The sequence below is a fragment of the Ambystoma mexicanum genome, chromosome 6q (genome assembly GCF_040938575.1).
Source record: "Ambystoma mexicanum isolate Mex_15411 chromosome 6q, UKY_AmexF1_1, whole genome shotgun sequence".
In the NCBI taxonomy this organism is placed as follows: Eukaryota; Metazoa; Chordata; class Amphibia; order Caudata; family Ambystomatidae; genus Ambystoma; species Ambystoma mexicanum.
Window position 1 is genome coordinate 223,456,738 of NC_090937.1, and position 23,011 is coordinate 223,479,748.

At 44.0% G+C, this 23,011-nt stretch overlaps 1 non-coding gene across 1 annotated transcript; it reads right to left on the minus strand.

The window, feature by feature from the left end:
• Positions 1–21,983: 21,983 nt before the first annotated feature.
• LOC138517089 (U6 spliceosomal RNA) lies at positions 21,984–22,090 on the minus strand. Its single transcript, XR_011282365.1, has one exon. It is a non-coding gene; the product is annotated as a U6 spliceosomal RNA (small nuclear RNA).
• Between the last annotated feature and the right edge of the window lie 921 nt (positions 22,091–23,011).

The window sequence follows — 23,011 nt, forward strand, 5'->3', positions numbered from 1 at the left end:
GCATCTAGTGACAATTCATCTTTCTTTGTTCAACAATTCAATTTCCAGACCAACATGTTTCGCATAGAGTGCACTTCATCGGGGTGAGGTTAAAACAAACATGAATAAAGTAAACAAAAATGAACGCTCACATACCAGGAATACTCCTCCACCTGCTCAATCTTTTTATCTGAATGAAGCTTTCATTTGTTGCTGCTTCCTGGTGAATGGCACTGAGCATGTGCCAGAGATGTGTGACCCTGAAGTCTTCGGTGTAGTCTGCTCCCCTGCAGGACTGTAAGTGTTCCTCCCTTGGAAACATAGCACGTTTTCTTTTTCAAACTTGTCTTCCCCTCACTTCTAAGTATCTTGTCGAAACATTTAGGAAATAAACTACCATTAGCTTCTCCTTCCTGGTCATGAATTCAAAAGATGGAATCATAATTTAGGCTTACGGATTTATGGTATTTATTTTTCTGCCATTTCTGTCTGTATTTATCCATATTTATTTTTTGGCCTTTTTTCTGTATTTATCCACATTTATTTTTTGACATATAAAAGGGTAATTCGCAACCAGCATTTTTATGCATGTATTCTAAGCAAAAATAAGGTATTATTTAAAGCACACATGCAGTCATATGGGAAAGAAATGCCAGCTCATAATAACAAACGGTTGCTCCTTTGACTGCTGCTGCCTTAAAATATATGCTGTCAGCAATTTGAAGAATTTAAATGCTATTTTTATACAACTTGTACATTCTCCATGCAGCCAAGGTATGAGTGACATGATAGAGAAACAGACAAAAAGACCCGTTTTTCAGGTTTTTTTCTTCTCATTTTTATAAATAAATACAGAGAGAAAGCAGATTGGTTTCCGTCTGTATTTAAGTGTAAAAATCAGTAAAAAAGGAAAACATGGCCGCCTTAATCATAATGTGTACCTCAATGCTCTTTTATATGGAATGGACCGCATGACAAGGTGCTAACTCAGTCCTTGACCTTGAACCGCATTTGCTATCATCTAGCATCAGAAGAGGTGGGTTGTAATGGAGGCTACCCTCCTAGCTCCCCAATGGCACTCTTGAAATTGCAGCCACAGTCCAAACATAAAGGTGATGTGTTTACAAATGTCTGAAAGTATTTTCCTGGTGATCCGAATACCTACTTTAGCTTGCACTGGGCAGGCCTGCGGTACTAGGTGGAACTGCCCTCCTTGGCTGAACGAGGGTAGTTCCTTACAGAAGAGGAACTTCAGAACGTAAGAGGTATGGTTATTAGAAATCAGGCACAAGAATGTCGACTGGCCCTCAGAATGGGATGAGTCCCAGTGAAATCCACAATTAAAGAAATGAAAGTAACACGAAGATCAGGGCTTGGTCATAAAAACATGCCAATATTTACAATCAATATAGTGCACAAACTGATCTAACTGTGGGCGTCCATTAGCCCACTTTTGATCAATTTAGGGAGTATGAAGAGCTGAGTCAGATCAGCAGGGTTTGGAAACTACCCAAAGGGCGAAGATGTCTTAGCAGGGGCATAAGCCAGGGAGCAGAAAAGAGTGGTAGAAAATCATCAGAGCCTAGAATGGGACACTCCCAGCAGCAACAGTGTACATACGAACAGACAGAAGCTCCAGCAACACCTATCATCAACAGTAAAAGGCCATCATTCCACAAACGTGGCTCATCAGTGTGGCATTCTGCCTATTTCCATATTGTACTATACATTCAAGTGGTCTTAATAGCATACATTATGAAACATGTTTTTATCTGCTTTGCACAACACATATTTCAGCGACAAAGAAAGGGGCACGACTGTTCAAAAGGATTGTGCACCAGACCCCCGTTTAATAGTTAGGGATTTTTGGTTGCCCATGTTGTCTGAGCATCGGCTGTGTCAGGATCCCAAAATTGCTCTCCATCCTGGACCTGCCAGGACTCTTCAACCTGGTTTTCGTGCGCTTAAGGTGAAGGATGATGAGTGGCCATACTGCTCTTGCCCAGTAGATGTCAATATCACCCCATGCCTAGAATCTCATGATCAGTGCCATACATTTACAGTTAGATTATTTGTTTTGTCAAACTCTAAAGGGAATATATATTATGGAGAATACATCATTCGACTTTGCAACAGACTTCGAAGTCCTGCCATTGCACTGATGGAGTGGCATTTCAACGTAAAAAAAAAAAAAAGGTTCTATGTGATGTTGTCGCGGCAGAAAATGCAGCTGCACAAAATTCTGCTGTTTTTCCACTCATTTATATGCGGGCGGAGACACCCGACAGCCCACCCATTATCCCCTTCATATAGTCATAACCATAACCCACCCGCCACATAGAAGTGCATCGGAAAAGGCATTTTTTAAATCCGCTTTTTCTGCCTCAGCTTTTTTTTCACTGCAAGATTATCACTGAAGACGAAGAAGAAAAAAAAATGAATGTTCTTAAAAAGAATGGAGCGATTAGACCCTGCATTAAACTATTTTGATTTGATCTTCTATTTGTACATTGTAATAGTTTTTTTACGTTTTTTTCACTGCTGATTAAGTTTATCATATTTAACGTATCTGTTGCAATAGATTTCACGCTCTTCCGTGACAGGTTTACAAACTCAACTGCTTCGCCTAGGCCGCGTATCTTCTAATACCGATTTTTAGGACTGCCAGAAACGTGTAATTCCTCTCCTCCAAATAGTATTGTGCGATTCCTTAGGGCCCCCACTTAACGCACTTTTTGTTGGAGTGATTCGGTCACTGTGCCTGTGTTTGTGTCAGTCCAAACAGTAACACATGCCCGTCCGTGTGCATCCGCATTAGGGTGCGGCAGAAGGCACACAGTGGGAGGCAACAGGAGGAGCGACCAAGCAGTGCTTTAAGTGGGCCCCGCCAGTCTCCAAAAAGTGGGGCTGAGCCGGGGCCCTGGCGGGGCCCCCCGGTCCCACCACGCCATGGCAGGACGCATTATCCCGCCACGGCCGCAGCCGCGACCGGAGATGCGCCCGCCAGTGTAACGTTCGGCAAGTGGACAGAAGTGCCAGCCAGCCGCAGCGTCGCTGAGGCTGGCTGGCACTTCTGTCAGTCACTGTAACTTCCCTGATGACCCCCCATCTGAGGGGTCATCAGGGAAGTTACAGTTCCTTTGTTTGCCCTCGCCAGGTCACCAACCCTCTGTGAACCTGCGGGCTCCATGATCTAATATGCAGATTAGATCACGGAGCCCGCAGGTTCCCAGAGGGTGAAAGACGCCTCGGGCTCAGTGATCTCTGCTCAGAGCAGAGATCACAGAGCCCGAGGCGCCTTTCTCCATCGGCAAAGCTTTATAAAAGATGCCTTGAAATGTGTACGTTTCAAGCCATCTTTTATAAACGTAGAAATATGTAACAGACGGTTTGAAACGTACACAGTTCAAGGCATCTTTTATAAAGCTTTGTCGACGGACAAAACCACCTCGGGTTTTGTCCGTCCTCAACGCTTTATAAAAGATGGCTTGTACGTTTCAAGCCATCTTTTATGAACATAGAAATATGTTACAAATGTCTATGTTTATAAAAGGTGGCTTGAAAAGTACACAAACCATAGTAAGGTAAGCACACAAGTGTGCGTAACTTACTATGGTTTGTACACTTTCAAGCCACCTTTTATAAACATAGAAATATGTAACATTGCTATGTTTACAAAAGAAGGCTTGAAAAGTACACACACCATAGTAGTACGCATACAAATATATAAATGCTCACATACATTTATATATTTGTTTGCGCACCCTACTATGATTTGTGCACTTTTAGGCCACAAACACAGCGGATGCCACGCCCCCAAACGAGGGCCCCACCTCAATTTCTTACCCCACTTAAAGCACTGCGACCAAGCTACACAATGTTAGGCTGGTGCTGAGAGTTACATTACCACTTCAAGCCAAGAGCTGAGAGCAAGGATCTGTCGGCCCAGCAGGGCAATAGGACAATGCCCAAATGTCAGGCCCAACCTTCAGGTGTGGGCAGGTTTTTCTTGGCCAAAGTAGGCCCGTTAGTTGAGTGACTGCAGTAGTTTCCACCAATGTTACCAACCGAATATGCTTTGAAATGTACCGTTTGCAAAACATGTTTCTAAAACACCCCCTTGGTAGTAGTCAGTCTGTTTATGGTCCGTTTTATTCCTACTATTACACTGTTGCCCGAGACGACTTTTCCATCCCTCTCCAACTCTGACTGGACTGGAGGCTGTCGCTCAATGCCGATTGACCCAACCCTCCCTGAGGGAGAGTTTAGAGCCGTTGTGCTTGGCATGGTTTGAGTTGCCTCAGGGTCTGCAAATCCATGACTGACCTGACGCTGCAAGCACAGGAGGCTACCTCGCCTCTTCATGATTAATAGAGCGCCCGATTTACTGAACAACGCTGGTGCTTTCGAGTTTAAGATGGACGCAGGGTGGCCGAGACCAACCAAAATGGAGAAATCTCTGCTACTCAACAAGAACGTTCACTTTTGTTTACTCTGAGGTCTCTAAGTATTAAGATGCTCATTTGTGTACTTGTGTATTTGCTACTGATACAAATCATGATATAACCCTTGTATTGTGGTTGCAGTTGTTACTGGAAAGCAATAATTATATTGTATTACTAACAAAAAGTACCCATACTGTGCAGGGCTGCTGTAGACAGACATGATAACACGCTCATACATTTATTTAAATCAATGATCCTGTGGACCGCTTTTTAGAGTCGCTTATAGCTTGATGTGCTTTGCACTCGGAAGGAATCTGCACTCAGAAAGGGCGGGTGTGGCTGGCTTAGATACCCCAGACCAGACGTGGAGGGGAGGCGAGAGATGGCGTGCTGCAGCATGCTGGGACCGACTGTGCTCTTTCCTAACCTGTTGTGTTCTCTCCCCGCCTGTTGCATCACCCTGGTGCTCTTTGTTGCAGTGTGGTCTGGTGCAAAAATCTCTGAAACGGTGAATCGTAGGGCTTTGAAGCGTGGGTTTCAAGGAGTTTTGTTTCGTGTCCACACACTTAAAATGAGCTTTGTTTGGTTCTGTTGTGACCTCATTTGATGTTTTGCCTATTTTAGACAACCATGTTAATTTTTGAGGTGATGAAATCCAGGGATGTTTCCTGTGCTTTAGACATTGAAGTAAACTGCACTGAGAAAGCACCTGTGTGGCTGGCTTACATACTCTTAGGAGACGTGGAGAGGAGGCGAGAGTTGAAGTGCTGCAGCATAGTGGGACCTTCTGTGTGCTTTCCCCATCTGCCACCTCACCGTGGCGAGGTGCAGTGTGTTGCGGTGCAAATGTCTTGGAAACGCTGTGTCTTAGGTCTTTGAAGCGTGGTTTTTAACCTTTGAGTTTTGTTTCTTGTGTCAACATGCTCACAATGAGCTTAGCCCCGTCCTTTCAAATGTGTTCTTGAGGTCCCATATGGAGCTTCATATTTTCTTCCAGGCATTGGGATGCTAAAAATGAGCTTTATCCAGTCCTTCTACGACCATTGGGATGTTTTGCTGATGGCATGCGCTGAGGTACAAATATCGCAGAAATAGTGCATTCTAGGGCCTTTAAATGTGGTTTGCAGTTTTGTTCCTCGCATCGGGATGCTTGAAGTGATGCCCATCTTGTTGTTTCGCCACTTCCACGCAACTGTCTCATGTGTGCAGGGGCTGAAATCCAGGGAACGGGTTGGCCGTGCCCACATGTAATGTAGCCAGTGATATCCAGAGTGTCCTCACAAATAACTATGCAGAATTTGGTGCAGATTGGTGGAACGGTGTGGAATTGTATAAGGAACAAACAAACCAACAAAAAAACAGCTGATTTTTCATTTTATAAATATAGATTACGCATTTGCCATTTTGCAATCAGCTTTTCTGTTGGGCTGTGTGCCGCCTCATGCAGCTTAAATGATAGAGACCCACTGCCCACCACACCTTAATTAAACTGGCCCATGCTTGGTAACTGAGCGAATAGTGAAATCCGATCAGTCTTTCAGAAACCCTAAAAACATGGAAACATCTACACTGAAATTCAATTGCAATATTTGTTCTCATAAACATTAGTAGTTGACATCCTGACTAATTGACTGGATGTTACTGTTCACTGTGTCCATGAGGCGGCCTCAAATACTAAACTAAACACAATACACAATAATACATAATAAATATATAGATACACTACTGATTTTGATCCTTAGAAATGAGGAAAAGAGTGGGTAATTCCAAGATGTATCTTCTCAAACCCCTTTTCTATCAACATCTCTCAACGAGTATTTAAAGCATTCTATGGGCCTAAACACCAGTTGGACTGTATCCTTTAAAGGGGGCGTTAACGATATTACCGCCGCATTTAAGGGCTGGTCCTATCATGAGTTTGGAGCTATAGGGGCTGTTTTACCTCCAGCTTTTTTTCTTGAGTTGAAAATCCCTTTCAGCGCCCTGTATTACCGCCGGCTGTATTAGCGTACAGTAATACCGCTGGACCGGTGGGCGCTAACGATATTACAGTTGGGCAGTATTACAGCCGGGACGGCACCCAACTCGTGATGAGGCACAATGTCTGCACGCTTCTGATTTCAGTTGATAGCCTCATCCAATGTTCACACACTTTGTTATGCAATTGCCTTCCTCCTACCCTTAACAACGTCCATTTTCGCATTTTTTTTTACATTTTCTAATCTCCCTTCTTACAGACAAGAAGGGCTGTTCCATGTCACAATCGTTGACCAGCAATACTGCGTTGGCAGAGGCAGCGCCAGCCTCAGGCAATCATAGGAATCTGTCCCCAACCTGTTGCTCAACAACCAATCAAGCTAAACCCAGAAGTCTTTCTGGCAGTGCTATTGAAATATGGACTGCAGTATTGGATCCTAGGGAGTGCTACCGCAACAGCTATTGGAGCCTGTTTCCTAATAGGCTGTGTCAGTGAGTGCTTTCTGTAGACATATGCAAACTGCACTGATCGGTTCAAATCTTTGCGTTGGGTAATACAATCAGTGCTTAGATATGAAAGGGGTCTGGCGGGAAGGCATATATAAATTCTTGCTACTGCCAAGTGGCATCACTAGTGTAGGGGTTACCGCTACTTTATATTAATGAATTGATTGAGTACAATTCCAGCTTTCTGGGCTTCATTTACTGTATGCCGTGATAGACTTGTTGCCGCCACACTCAAATGCAGGTGCTAAAATAAAGGTCCAGCAGAGAAGACTGTCACCAAAACAGGAAGTGCGATACTAACACCCAAGAGTTCCTCAGGGATTATTCATTCTTTCACTCAGACCCCGTCCTGTTGCTCCCACTGCATAGAACAGTCTTACAGCGGTATGCTCTGTACTTACTCTGGAAAATGAGCGTTTACGAGAGTGCCTCATTATGAGTCCGGCGGTAACCCTGGCGGTGCTTCCGGCGGGTTACTGCCAGACTCGCAACACTTTACCGCCGCCTGACATCCCGGTGCCACCAGGACATTAGAAGTCCCGGCGATCGGAAGGTCCGGCGCTGGTAAATGTTAATCTCCATTCCCATGGAACTCCATAGGACTCCATGGGAGAGGGGAGATGGAAGCACCAGCACTGTTGCTAAAGGTGCCAGTGCTTATGGGAAAATCCTGCGGGTGGGGGCCGTTGCACCATGCACGTTTGACCTGCCAGATGCAACGCCCCCACCTCCAGTGTTATAGTTTGGCGGTCCAGAAATGAATGCTGGTACGGTGCGACCAACACCCATAATTCCAGAGCACCACATTCGTAATGAGGTCCAGATTGTATCTGGGCATAGGAAATAGGTAAATTAATCACAGATAGGTGAGAAATGAAACCTAAGACCAGACTATACAAAAGAAGTAAATACAAAATATGTGCATGTATTTCCACAGTGATACAATGACAACGTATGCTCTCAAATCCTACAACAAGCATCATTTACATATGTTACAATTGAGTTCGTCCTGTGTCCACGCTTGGCGTTTGCACTTCATTGTCCCAGATGTGTATTCGCGGATTAGTTTTATGAGCACAGACAATGCTAGGACAACATTTCATGTTCAGCACAAGGCCTCGTTACCAGTCTAAACAGTCAGCTCTTGGACAGTCTAACCATTAACAGAACTCAAAGGTCAACAAGCTTGGTTGCAAGTTGAAAACACAGTCCACCATTTTAGAACAGAGAACATATGAACAGAAATCAAAATGGTGGATGATTCTAAAATGGCGGCATAGTCGATCCAAAATCGGAACTTTGCAATGCAGTTTTCCTCATAGAGTAGGTTTAGGCCAATATAAATCAAAAGGAGGAACTATATGATTTCCGTTTAACATGCAGTACCATAGACCAATCGCATACCCAGCTTAGTCCTTGGCCCTTCTGATGTGTTTACCTTCCTTGAATAGAGATCAAAAACACAGAGGGAGCAATTCTTTACATACACAATGGCACATTCAGTCTAATAGAGGTAACCCGGGAGGCATGTAGTGACTCGTTAAATAATTCCCGAAGCAGGAGCCAGCACTATGTGTCATTGGAGCTGTGGAGCGGCAAACATGAGGCATCATTTTCATTAAATCATAGAAGAATGTGCAGCTGCACTTTGCAATATGAACACCCAATTTACCTGAGGCTTGAAGTGTAGGGCATATGCAATGTCCATCAGCATGAAGAAACAAGGAATAATGCTCTGATTACGTACTGATAAAAAAACAGAAAAATGATCAGGGCAGCTGAACGTGGTATTCACACCTCACACAATTTTTTCAGAATAATTACAAAAGTTTGGAAAAACCCCAATGATTTTTGGGAAAAACAGAATTTTTCTTTTGTTACTCAGTGATGTAATATATCAAAAGTTGATTTTTTGTAAAACAAAGTATAAACTGGACACTTGTCAATTTAGGAACAATATCTCCACGTGACACATTATGATTTAACCAAGCCTTTGTGTCTGGGTCACAATACAAAACATATATACACCCTTGTTATAATTAGGGATCATATTGAAACAAATGAAAATGTCAACAAAGTGTATCAAAATTACAAAACATATACAGTGTGTGCATTAACACTGGGAGGGGAATCGACACAACAGTGTTTAGGGCATTGATTAGCTGATCTGTGTTGCTGAGGATTGGTTGGCCTTCAAAAAACGAAAATTACATAATTGATTTGTGCTTACAGTGCAAAATGTCTCTTTTAAATGATCACTTCCATTAAATATGGTAGTCATAATATTAAGAAACATAAACATATCTGAACAAAAACACAATACCAAAACTACAATAACCATATAAGTTATTTTCTGATAAAAGTTTATGATTTCAAGATGGACAGCGTTTTACAGACCTATTGTACGTTTTCAATTAGGCTTTGCTTTTTGGGATCAGAAGAATGGCCACATAGTTTTATAGTTAGCAAATATGCCTGTGATTAAAGAGATGTAAATTGAAATCACTACGTACATAGTGGACACCGAGCTTAGTGTGCATTTCATTTTTCACAACACTCACCCTAACATTAAAGTGTTTGTACTCATGAGCCATATAACATTATTTGGACAGTCTCATTGCTTACATGTGAGCATAAAATGACTGCCGCATTTGTAACTTGCATTGAGCTCCGATAGTCACCTGCTTCTTGTCTCTGGAGACAATCTGTTTCTTCTCTTGTAACTTTAAGAGGAGGTGGGCATAAAAGGAGGGAATGCTAGGTCTCAGAGTAAGGCTAGCTGTGTCCATGCCCAGTCCATAGTATACAGTGATCCTTAGAAATGTATATTTATTTTATAAGATATGATGCAGTATCTTGAACAACAGAATCATGATACAAAATGCACCATTTTAAACTCATATTTGAAAGCACAATTCTTGGGAGTCGTATAACCCGGCCACAAGACCCACTGAGTTAGACTGGGTGTGCTTGCTTTTCTTGCAACATCTCTTGAACAATAGGTAGGCCCTCCCACTATTATACTTCACCAGCACCACAACTTGTGACTCCTCCTCGTTCCGGGCAACGCCTCTGTGGTTTTGACTCCTCACTTCAGCAGCTCACTCTCAAGCTCTTTCCCTTGGGAGAAAGGATGTGTGTCTGTCTACCGATTGGCTGCAAGCGTCTTCCTGCTTGCTCCTGCTCTCTTCATCTCAGTCCGGGTCTCCATGTACATTGTGATCCGAGCTGTTGAGAGATTGTGGCAGGGCATGCTGCTGACTTCGTCTGGTCTGCTGCTGAGGACCACGCATCTCAGTGGCCTGCACTGATATGCAATCCTACTAGGTCTTGTGACATTCGGATCGTGCAAGTGCACTAAACAGAATTGCGGTGGGAAGAGAGAGCGGAAGTGCAAGGGAGAGGGTAGGGGAAAGTGAGAAAAGGTAGAATGCCTCTGAGGAGTTGCAGCTGGAAGTGGGCTTTCTTTAGGAGAGAAGGAGAGAGTGGAGTCGAAGATGGCCCCAAGCTTTTTTGCCTCCCAGGAAGGCGAAGGTAGAGGTCCCAAGGAGGGCAGCTAGAGTGACAGAGGGAAAGTGGGAGCAAGAGTCCCAATGAGTAAGATGTCAGTCTTACTGGCAATAAGGCAGAGATTGTTGGAAGAGCACCAATCCCGAATCAGGGATAGATAGTCAGGAATGAGCGAGGAAGGAGAGGAGGTTGAGGGAAGCCTGAAAGATAGCTGAGTGTCATCTGCATAACACTGAAAGTTAGAAGAGAAGGTGGAAATCAGGTGTGCCAAGTGGGCCAGGTAGACATTGAAAAGCCAGGGTGAGAGGGTAGAGGCCTGGAGAACACCATATTTGGAGAGAGAGGTGGTGGAGAGAAAGGACCATAGTTGGACCTGCGAAGGTCCAGGAGGACGTCAGACATTTTGTTTATTTATTTATTTTTTATTTGTAAAGCGCCTAAACCCTGAGGCATCAGAACGCTGTTGCACACCAGTTACATGATACATAAGCTTCACAGGTGGTTTGTAGTTCCACCATAGACATATAGACAATGAAGAAATGCATGATAATATGACAACATCCATGCTAGGGCCTGATCAGTGATGGAGGATGAGGAGAGAAGGAGAGCTCTAATCAAGATTAGAGAGCAGATCTTCACAGGATTTCAGAAGAGCGGTTTCCGTGCCTCTGGCTGCTCTGAAGCCAGATTGATGGTCAGGGAGGCGACCAACAGATTCAGTGTGGAGAGTAAGCTGGGATATGGACAATTTTTCCAGGAGTTTTCCCAAGAAAGGAGTGACAGAAATCGGGCAATGGGTAGGATCGTCGGATGTTTTTTTAGAAGGGGGTGCACAAAGGACTGCTTGAGGGGAGAGGAGAAAAATCCAGTGGCGAAAGAGTTATTACATAAATCAGCCTAGCCTGGAACGAGGGTGGAAATGTGGCCTTTAATGGTTCTGGAAGAGCAGGGGTGCACCTGTTGTGATGACACCTTCATAGATCAGACTTGCCTAGAAGCATTGCTAGGTACTGTCAGAGAGAATGAGGAGAAAGGAAGAGGAGAGAGAGAGAGGTGGACAAAAGGGGCCTGAGAGAGGTAGAGGGTGAGAGATGGAGGAGGAAAGCGAGGGCAGGAGCAATATTTCAGTATTGCTTTAGTATTTTGTGATGACGAGAGAAGAAAGACTTTAGCCCTGACAGATTTACTTTCCCACCTCTTCTATGGCATGAGAAAACAAGATAGAAAGTCTCCTTTCAAGCGTGTTCTGCCCCTCTGAAGTGGCGAAGAGAGCCGGAATCGAGATTTGAAGTATGTTTTTTTTCTTAGTCACATCTATAAATCCACCAGCATCACATCGTCCATCCTTACAGTCTGTTCTCTCTGTATTAACTGACCATCTCACATTTCAGGGCCCTCACATTGCTAACCTTCCATACTGTATGTCATTAGACACCTGCATAATGTGGGATACTACACGCCTCCCTCATATTAATGCAACACAACATCTTTGAATCTCTCAGCCTTACTTGTCAACCTCAACGGTCCATTGCCGTCATTCTCCATGTCTTGTTCGTTGCAATATCTTGTGATACACTTGCCCCACTATATTCGCTCTCTCACATTGTAAGTGCCCTCTCGCACCCCACTCACACCATTTACATCTACCTTTACCACTCTATCCCTGTTCCAAATTCTTCCATCTTCTATCTTTACTAAATTAAGAAATACTTTCACAACTGAAAAGTGCCACAACTAAAAACAGCAGAACACCAGGGATGGTGTTGATGTAATCTGTGTGCCGAAACATATGTAGACATCCCACAGACACTACAACTAATGTGTCTTTTCTCCGCAGCATTAGAATTTTATGCTGTATACGTAGAGTATTCTCACTCCCGAAAAAATTGTAAAAGAACCAAAACTGTTTGAAATTGTTTGTCAAGGTGATCTGTTACAAATGTCACTATACTAACTTTAGACACCACTAGTAGAAAATGTGTTTTTGTTGGACTTTTTAACTTTTGAGTTTTTCAATTTGCTTTAAGTTTATGAGTTGTCCTGCGGAAAGCACCCATCACATATATTTCTTTGTGTTATCAATATTTCTTTGATTAAAAAATGTGTTTTTACTCGGCCTAATCTTTGGAAAATAATGTTTGTTCTATGTGATTCCTAGATAGATGAAACAGATAATCTATCACGATATTCTCTCCTTTTGTCCCTGACCCAAGTGTAAGGTGGACTAAAAGTGGGGAAATTGAGCTCTTTTGCATGTTTTTTGACACTTCACAACTTAGTCCCTACTTCAGCTCAATCCCCTTTTAACAAAAAATTGGGACTCAACCCTTTTTTACGCCTAATGTTCAAACAGCCTTGATTAACAAAATTGAACTCCTGCAGAAGAGAATCAATGATTACCACAATAACCTCTTCAAGCACATCTTGTCAGCACCACACCTTTATGACAAGGACGCCGATCCGGAGTACTGGACATCGTGAAGAAAATCAGGCCATCCAACTGTAAAGGCGATGCCTGCCCTGCCAAACTAGTCAAAGACTGTGCGGAGACACTAGCCCCCTTTCCAACATCTTTCATCAATGCCTCATTCAGCACCAACAAGGGACCTGACAGCCTAAACAGAAGCATGGGTTTGTCCACTTCTGAAAAAACCATCACTAGACCCTGAACTAGCTAACAACTACAGACCTGTTACCACGGTCCCGTTCTTGCTCAAAATCCTGGATAAAGTTGGTTATACCCAAATCTAGCAATTTCTGGAAGAAAACAGGATCTTAGGTAAAATGCAATCTGGATTCTGCCCAGGACATGGGACAGAATCTGCCCTACCGATCTCAAAATACAACTTAGAGACATTATGGACAAAGGTAAGCCGGTAGTTCTCCTATTACTAGATCTATTGGCTGCCTTTGATCTCATCAACAATGACATCCTCGGTAAGCAATTAAAAAATGGTGCCCACTTCTCACCACACGGCATAGCTTGGATCAAGTTTTTCCTCAAAGGAAGACTCATGAGGGTCTTTTCAAACTCTGCGTGTGCTGCATCCACCACCATATACTGTGGAGTCCCAAAAGGATTGTGCACTGCACCCACCCTTTATAACATCTTCACCCTCCCTCTGTTCAGTGACTTGGATCATCGTGACATGGCCTACACAAACTATGCTGACGACACTCAAGTCCTACTCCCCCTAACCGGCCCCTATGAACAACGGTCTCTGCCTAAATGGAGACAAAACAGAGATCCTTGTGGTAAGCACTAAAGAAAATAACACACCAAGTCAGTGTATAGCCTCCTCTGCCGCACTCACCACTAAAATTATCAACGCGGTCAAACCCTCCTTATCAACCAAAAACTGCCTACCAATTGCCAGAGCTACATTCAGCACCAACCCTGACTACTGCAACGCCCACTTTCAGCCCACCTCTGCAAAAAACCTCAATAAATTACAAATCACACAAAACAACACACTCAGGGCAGTACTGAGTATCCCTAAAAGGTAGCATATCACTCAGGCAAGGAAGGATGCACACTGGCAACCAGTCAAAGAGCGCATCCTTTTTCAAACCATGGCCATCACACACAAGTGCCTCTCATGCAACCCCCCCTATCTATCTGAAAGGATCACCCAAATCACCTCATCCAGACCCACAAGATCACACCTCACCAACAATATGTATGTCCCCTCCTTCAAAAGAGCCAAAGCAGGAGGCTCAAGCCTCCAACAGTTAGCACCCAAAAATTGGAATACCTTACCCACAGCACTCACAAATGAAAAAGTCCTACACAGTCTTCACCAAAAAGTTCTAAAAACCAAACTCTTCAATTAACTATGCCTACTGACCCTCTGACACTCGTCTGTAACCGGCTATATCCAACTCGTCTTGCTATCCTGTTCCACTGTAACAAAGGAACATGCACTATCCTCTACTGTTGTTATGCTTTATCTGTACTGTCAGTTATATCAAACAAGTTCAGCCATGCAAGTATTCTGTAACAGCGCCACGATGCCCCAGGGCCCTTGTGCACTTTATACATTTAAATAAATAAAAAATACAAAAACCGAGTGTTGTATTTACTCTGTCATTAGATAGTCACTTATTTCCTTTGTTTTGAATTGGACCCCATTGTCCGTCAACAACTCCACTGGATACCCTTCCCTCCTGAACACCTCCTCCATGAATTTGATAACATCTTTCGTCGTTATAGACCTTGTCACTTTTACTTCCACCCATTTGGACAAGATGTCTATCAATACAATACAGTACTTGTCTATACCTTTGCCATGGCCCAACGATGACCATGCCTACTCTCTCCAAAGGCATTTGAGGAATTCTTACAAGTAACAGTGGACTTTCTCTTGGCACGGCCTGTTTGGTTTTTGTGATACCTTGGTGAACCTCATGGGCTATTTCAATAATTCTTGTTCTCACTCCCATAGATGGAAACAGTCTATCACCCCTTAATACATAACCTCTCTCCACATGCAATTCCTCACTTACATTACATAGTTCTCCCAAATTAGTACCACCTACTATTTCTTTCCTCAACGTCTCACTGCACTCTAGCACTTCCTTGACTTTCCTGTGGATGTCATCTTCTTCACTGTTTCTCTCCCATTCTGCACGTGTTATCATCTTTTGTTCATACGGTACACACTCTTCCTCCTCCATATTCTTCTGTTCATCCTCTCCATCCAGAGCCATATGAGACAAACAATCCACCGGGGTATTTCTTTTACCAGGTACATATTCTACATCAAATTGATATTCTTGAAGTGTTACCTCCCATCTTCTTATCCATGAAGATATACGCCATCCAGTCCTTTCTTTTATACAATTTCTCTCAACGGCTTGTGATCTGTGTGTACAATACATTTGGTTCCCCATAGGAATGTTATAATTTCTTTTATCTTGTCCATTTGACTGCAAACAGTTCTCTTAAAGGTTCTGAAGAAAAAGCGATGACAAAGTCTTTATCTCCTTCCACCTGCGTAAATACGCCCCCCAGGCCTGTGTTGTTGGCATCTGTGGATAATATAGATTTTCTGTTCAATCTAAAATATTTAGGTGACATTGTAGACTCTACTGCAACTTTGATTGAAGAGAATTCCTGGGCACATTCTGAGTTCCAATCGAAGGGAGAGTGGTTTTTGAGAAGCATCCTCATGTTCAAAGTCATGTTTGCGAAATTGGGAATAAACCACGACTAGTATTCTACCATGCCTAGGAATGTACAGACTGCATCTTTGTTCTTTGGCCCTACTGCATTTTTTTTTTTTATTGTTGGCAAGTCTCTCTTTCCCGTTTACAAACTCAGCTGTGACTGTGTGTCCCAGACACTTTATCTTTGTCTGAATAATTTAGCACTTTTCTTTGCTGAATATAAAACATCTCTCAATCAACATTTCCATCACCTTACCCAGCCTCTGATTGTGTGTCTGCTGATCTGACAGAATACAAGAATGTCATCTTTTTAAAACATTTCTTTTATTTTATTGGACATTTGTTTGGCACCTATAGACAAGTGTTTCCAGGCACCACAAGACAAAATGAGTACGGGAGGACAAGGGAATAAAAACCAAACAAAAGATAGTTATATTGGCCTCATGACAGTCCTACTGTGCAAGTGCTTGAGAAGGCTGTAAGTGCAGGGGGCAACGGGGGATGAGGGAGTAGTGCAGGAGTGTGGCACCTCCAGGGAAGGGGCAGGGAAATGTCGACGGGGCCAAGAAGCCAAGTGCCAGGGGAAAAAAGGGGGCAAGGGAGGATGAGTGCCGTGGGCAGGGTGGACCAAGTTGTGTTAGTCCTGGAAAGGGAGCCCGAAGGCAAGTGCTGGCAAAGGATGCAGGGGGGACTGGTGAGGGATGGTCTGGCCCCTGTATGATTCTGAAGGGACCCCGGCTGAGGGAGAGTTAGCACGAAAGGGGGAGATAGAAGGAAGAGGCGAAAAGGAAAGTCTTGAGAAGTTTCCGGAACTTTAGAAGATCCAGCTCAAGCCGGAGGGGGGAAGGAAGGCCATTCCAGAGGGAGGAGCTGGCTGCAGGATGGGATCTACTTCCCACTCTCTGCTTGGAGAAATGTTTCACCTGCAGAGAGTTGGAGCCAGTGGACTGACGGACTCTGGTCGGGAGGTATTTAGGGAGGGAAAGCTGGATGTAAAGAGGCCCCAGGCTCCAGACAACCTTGTGGACGAAGCAGAGGGTCTTGAATGTGATCCTAGCGGGCACCGGGAGGCAGTGGAGAGATTTTAGGGCAGGAGATATGCAGTCCCTGGGTTTGAGGCCAAGGATAGGTCTTTCTGTCTTATTCTGGATTAGTTGTAGGGGGCGAAGGGAGGAAATAAGCAGATTGAGGAAGAGGCTGTTGCAGTAGTCAAGCCTAGAGAGAACCAGGGCTCTGGAGACATTGAGCTTCTTGGGGAAGGTGAGGAAAGTAGAATGCCCCTGAGAAGGTGGAGCTGAAAGTTGGACTTCTTGACAAGGTCTGCGATGTGTCGAGATAAACAGAGAGAGGAGTCAAAAGTGATCCCAAGGTTTTTTCCTCAACGGTGGGTGAGGGGATGGGATCCAAGGAGTCTGGCCAGAGAAAGGGGGGAAACAAGGAGCAGGCATCCTAATGAGTAGGATCTCTGTCTTACTGGCATTAAGGTAAATATTTTTGGCAGAGCACCATGCCTGAATAGCAGTCAGGCAGTCAGGTATGAGGGAAGAGGAGGAGGAGGTAGAAGATGGCAGCTTGAAGGAAAGCTATGTGTCATCTGCATGACACTGGAAATGAGGTGAGAAAGTGGAGATCAGGTAGGCCAGAGGGGCCAGATAGATGTTGAAGAGCTATGGCAATAGAATGGAGCCCTGGTGAACACCACAGGTAGAGAGTGTGGGGAAGGAGAGAAAAGGGCCCATTTGCACTTGGGAGGGTCTGTTAGAAACGAAGGAAGGAAGCCACACCACTACCCAGTCTGTGATGCCTAGGGTATCACAGAGGTGGTTTATGAGGATGGAGTGGTCGACAGAATCAAAGGCAGAAGAGAGATAGAGAAGGATCAGAACAGAGGGGGAGTTGGAGTCCAGGCTGAACAGTAGGTCTTCAACAGTGTTCAGGACAGCAGTTTCCATACCCCTGGCAGCCCTAAAACTTGATTGGTGATCGTGGAGACAGCTGGCCAATTCGGTGTTTAGGGTCCATTGGGGGATGACCAGTTCTCTATGAGTTTGCCCAGGAAAGAGTTGATAGGGCAATAGTTTGCTGCGCAAGAAGGGTTAGCAGATGTCTTTTTTATGAGAGGCTGCACAAGTGAGTCCTTGAGGGGTTGGGGGAAGGAGCCAGTGGCAAATGAGTGGTTGAAGAGGTCAGCCAAGGCCAGAGTGAGAGAGGCAATGTTGTCCTTGATGGTTCTGGAGGAGCAGGGGAGTATCTGTTTAGAGGAGACTTCTATAGAGTGGATGACTCTAGAGAACACATCTGGTACAATGGGAGAGAAAGAGTAGAGTATGAAAACATATTACTCCATCTACATCCTTGAAGATTTCGTTCATGATTTTTTGGAATACGGAAGCGGATGACAAAAGGCCAAAGGGCATCCTCACAAATTGAAATAGGCCCTCTGGTGTTATGAATGCCATAAGTTGTTTTGGCTTTGGATGTAATTTAATCTGATGATATGACAAAGTTAGGTCCAACGACGAAAATACTTTGGCACCGTTCGTGGTCGATAGAGTCTCTAGTATGTTGGGGAGGGGATGGCAGTCTGGTATTATGAATTTATTTATGGCACGAAGATCTACACATAGGGCCTTATCACGAGTTGGGCGGTAACGCTGGTGCTATTAGCACCGGTGCTAATAGCCCTACTGCCGAACCCCCGGCGCTAATAGCACCGGATCACAGGTTTGGCGGAGCGGGTATTGCCCATTCCCCATTCCCGTAATTTCACGCTCTTACCGCCGGGGTTAAGAGCGCAAAATTTCTGCGGATTTTCTCCTAGCTAAGAGCTGGGGGGAAATCAGCCGAAGCCATGATTTGGCAGACCCTTAAATGCAGTGGTAATAGCGCTACCGCCGCATTTAAGGGTTACCGCCAAACTCGTGATGAGGCCCATAGTCTTAGTTTTCCATTGCTCTTCGCCACTGTTACTAGAGGCATAACCCATCTTGATGACTCTATTCCTTCTATTATGCCATCCTCTTCCTGCTTTTGTAATTCATTACTGACCTGTTGACTCAATGCCAGGGGAACATTTCTTATTTTTTGTCCAACTGGTTCAGAATTCTGCATCATTCAATTCCGATGAACACATCCTTTTAGGCATCCCAGTTTCTCACTGAACATCTGATCTTGTAACTTCATACCATCAATCTGTAAGACACATTATGCATCATTGAGGTTCATTTTGGTTGTTAATGTTTTCTGTTATAGCCAGTTTAAGAGAGGCACTGATCCTCTTTCACTTACATAGACTTTCCCTGTGGCTGTTGTCCCTTTAAACTCCATCATGGCCTTGAACCATCCAATCAAGTCAATTGATGCACCACCATAAGCCCATGGTATTATGTCAACCATCAACAACTGTTTCTTTGGCAACATCTTAGCAAAGATTCTTCTCGGAAGTAAGGTATATTTTGCTCCAGAGTCTATCATCATCTCCACTTTGCAGCTATCTGTAGTCACCCAATCCCTTGTACCATCCACTTCCTCCTCATTTCCATTGCCTACTGCAAAGGCAGCCTCTTCATAGTCCTTATACCAAACGTCCACCATGTGAACATTACTAAACCAGGAACATGTGGCTAGGCGGCCTTTCCTCTTTCACTTCTGGCATCTGGCATCGAGAGCAGGACATGTAGGACTGTTGGCAAACTGTCTACTTGCTCTGTATCTTTTCTATGCATGTGTTCGGTTTTGATTCAGATCTAAAATTTGAACTGGGTTTACCTATGTTACTTGCTTTAAATTTGGTTTATGGTGAAAACTTTCCACCAGAAACAGCTGCCATCGCCTCAGACACATTGCTGCCACTTCTTCATTCTGGTAAGTTTATCTGTGGAATTTTCACTTATTAGTGTGTTGTACTTATTTTGCAATGTTCAGTACTTCTTCAAGTGGTGGATCTCCCTTGGACCAGATAGTTCTCTAATTTTTCCATTGTAGCACTCCAGCATAAAGGCCCATTAGTCGTTCATCTGTTGTTTGGCCAAAATTGGAAGTTCTGGCTAGACCCCTTAGAGCTGTAATAAATGCTTCCACCATTTCGCCCTCAACCTGAGTTCTCTTTTCAAACTTGTATCCCCTCAAAATGATGCTCGCTTTGCATTCAGAGTGATTATCCAATTTCGCTATTCGCTTCTCATATTCTTTAAGATTGTGAGCTTCATCCTCTGGTAAATCACGTAAATCGTTCAATTTTTCTTAACCTGTGGTGGCCAGGCAATGCATCAACAAGCATTTCTTTTCGCTCAATCCCATAACTCGCATCACGCAGGTCTGAAGCATTGTGCTTGAAGGATTTCCTCCAGCGTTTCCATGGAACCAGAGGATTCCGCAGGCTAGGAAGGACTGTGATGGGCGGGGTAATATTCTGCATTTCCGGAAGTGTGGTATACCAATAACCTGAAGCAATTGTCTTTTATTAGTACGTTTTCACTGGCACTGTACCCTGCAAGTATCTAGGTGTGTGTGCGTTGATCAGGGATTGGAATTATATTTGGTTTCCTTTTTCATGTGAAAGGTTGTTTGTGTGATAGGAATGACATTTCACCTTGCTTATCCTTCCTGCTATATCACTTTTAATCCAGGCAGAAGCGCGCATCTAAGAATAAGCACACTTGAATTGGAGCCTCTTTGTGCCACGTTTCAAGTTGTTTGTATAATGGGAAAACTATTTCACTTTGTTCATTAGGCCTGTTAACTCACTTTTAATCCAAATAAAAGCAGGCCCTCAGAATCTTCTCCTCTGTAGCGCTGCAGAACTCCTCCGAGACTTCACGCTTGGCGCTGCCGTTCAGTTTCACTCACTAAGCTTTCTGTGTTTTAGACGGTGCAATGGAACATGCTCAACATTGTTTCCATAGTTGCTAGGCAGAGTGGTGTGTAGGGGACGTCGTATGGTGTTCGTATGTGCGTTCCTCTAATGCGCAGTGGTACGCTTGGGAAATGGCTTTGCGGTTTAGCTCTGCACACGCTTTGTGCAACACGTGAGCTTTTCTAGAAATATCCAGTATTTATATATTAGTATACATGCGTCGAGCACACGGCGATGTTAAATAGGTATGGATTATAGAGACAGTGTGGCCTTACCCGACATGGATCTGAATATCAATCTGGCTGCTTCACTCGGGAAGTGCAGGAACAACACTTGGCACACGTGTTCCAGCTGGTGGGTAGCTTGTCGCCAAATTGAAGTGAAGGAGAGAGCCAGAATCGTGATTTTTGAAGTATGTTTATTTCTCAGTCACATCTATTAATCCACCCACAGCACAGCATCCCTCCATACAGTCCGCTCTCTCTGTATGAACTGACCTTGACACATTCCAGAGCCCTCACGTTGCTAACCTTCCATACTGTACGTCATCAGAGACCTGCACAAGCTGGGATACTACATCGCCTATTTAGGATGAAAAGTGGAATGGTTGAAGTGCCAGGAATCATCATAGTATCTGACCAGTGGTGTCCATGTTACAGGATAGCCAAGCCATATGCACATGGTCTGTGACTAAAATGTAGTGACATCTAGCAAAATTATTGTTCCAATAAGTTTCAAGGCATTTGAGTGAGGAAAATCAACCTCAATGACTAATACAGAGAAAAATCATGGCCTAAACTGTGCATCCTTGTTATGCTTAGAGGAATGCGGGTTTGTTTTAGGATAGTAAGATTTCCTGAAAATTGAAAATGTCTCGAAGAGATTAAGACTTGTTGCATAAATGGTTCACGTTTATTGAGCACAATAGCATTGAAGATAAGTTAACTGGGGAGTCTCCAGAATAACCAACAGCAGTGTCACTCCCCTTATTCCATGTCAACACCACCACCTTTCTCTGGAAATTAATCAGTGGAGGCCTACAGGCCAAGTTACAGTGAATACAATATCCACATCGTATTCATCAACAGAAAGAGCATAGTACTTATGTTGGGAGAGCACAGGCTGACGCCTTGTGCTACACAGTGTTGCATCACTCACTTTCTTGAGAGACTCATAACGGCAGAGGTTCGAGAGGATGTCCTCTGATATTCTGTGTCAGAAACTAAAGAAAAGTTCTCAAAAATTACCCTCAAACACTGCAAAGGAATGTTACTTTGGAGGAACAGGCTAGGCTTAAACATGAAACCCTCCAAAGACTTGGCATGCCTATAGATTCAAGCTTTCGCATTGGGGCAAATGTAGTTATTTGAATATTATTTATTTATTTATTTGTTTATTTGAATTTATAGAGCGCACAGCGGCCCTGAGGCATCGTTGCGCTGTTACAGCGGATTCACTTGCATGCACTTGGTTACTCAATTTCGTTATTTTACACAGACCATGGGGCTAAAGTGAATATATTCTTTTTTTTTCTTTTTTTTTTTCTTACGGAACGCTTCACGAATTTGCGTGTCATCCTTGCGCAGGGGCCATGCTAATCTTCTCTGTATCGTTCCAATTTTAGTATATGTGCTGCCGAAGCGAGCACGAAAGTGAATATATTCATGTTACATAATGATGGCAGGAATAGAAAAAAAACCTTAACTATGGGGTTGATATCTTGCTACTGCATGTCTGAGCAGTTGCACGTTTGAGGCTACAGGATTGGACTGGGGTTATCCTGGTGTCCAAGGGTCTCCACCCACTCCATGATGTAAGCCACAGAGGAGCTATATGCTGGATCCTCGAGCTCCCTAGTCCATACCGACCCTTCTTTGTAGCAGCCGGCACATGTAAAAAATTCAACCTTTTACATGCTTGCAGAATGCAGGAGACATAGGACCTCAGTGACAATGACAGCATCAGCCATCATGGAACTGAAGTCTAGATTGCGGACGTGTCCTTTATCACGTCTGCCAGCAGAGTTGCAGAGCTCACTGCTAACTAATCACCATCAAGTGCTGAAGCTGTTCTCCATAGACTCCAAACCAGTAGCACACAGCCACCATGCATGTTTGCTTGTCACACACAGGAATGGAAAGGAGCAATTTAACATCCAGTGTCAATACCACGCAGATCAAATTGGAGTGGGGCTGACAGGAGGTGTTGGAGTTAGGAGTTCCGACAGTGAGGCAGAGTATAATGAGTGGCCGTGTGGTGAGGAGGAACAGTCTGCAAAGAGTGAAGCAGAGATGTAGTAGGAAGAAAGAAGAGTGGAGGTGGAGGAGTGAGCAAGAATCCAAAGTGAAGGGGGGAGAGAGAAGAGTGGAGCGGGGAGAGAAACAAAGAAGAGTGGATTGTGGCAGTGGTGGAGGGGGAAAGAAGAGCGGAGGTGAAGGTGAGATAAAGAACAGTGGAAATTAAGGAGGGTGGAAGAGAGAGAAAGTAGGAAAATGGAGGTGGAGAAGAGACGGAGAAGAGTGGAGTAGGTGGAGAAAGGAAAGTGATGGACAACTATGTAGTGTGAGCC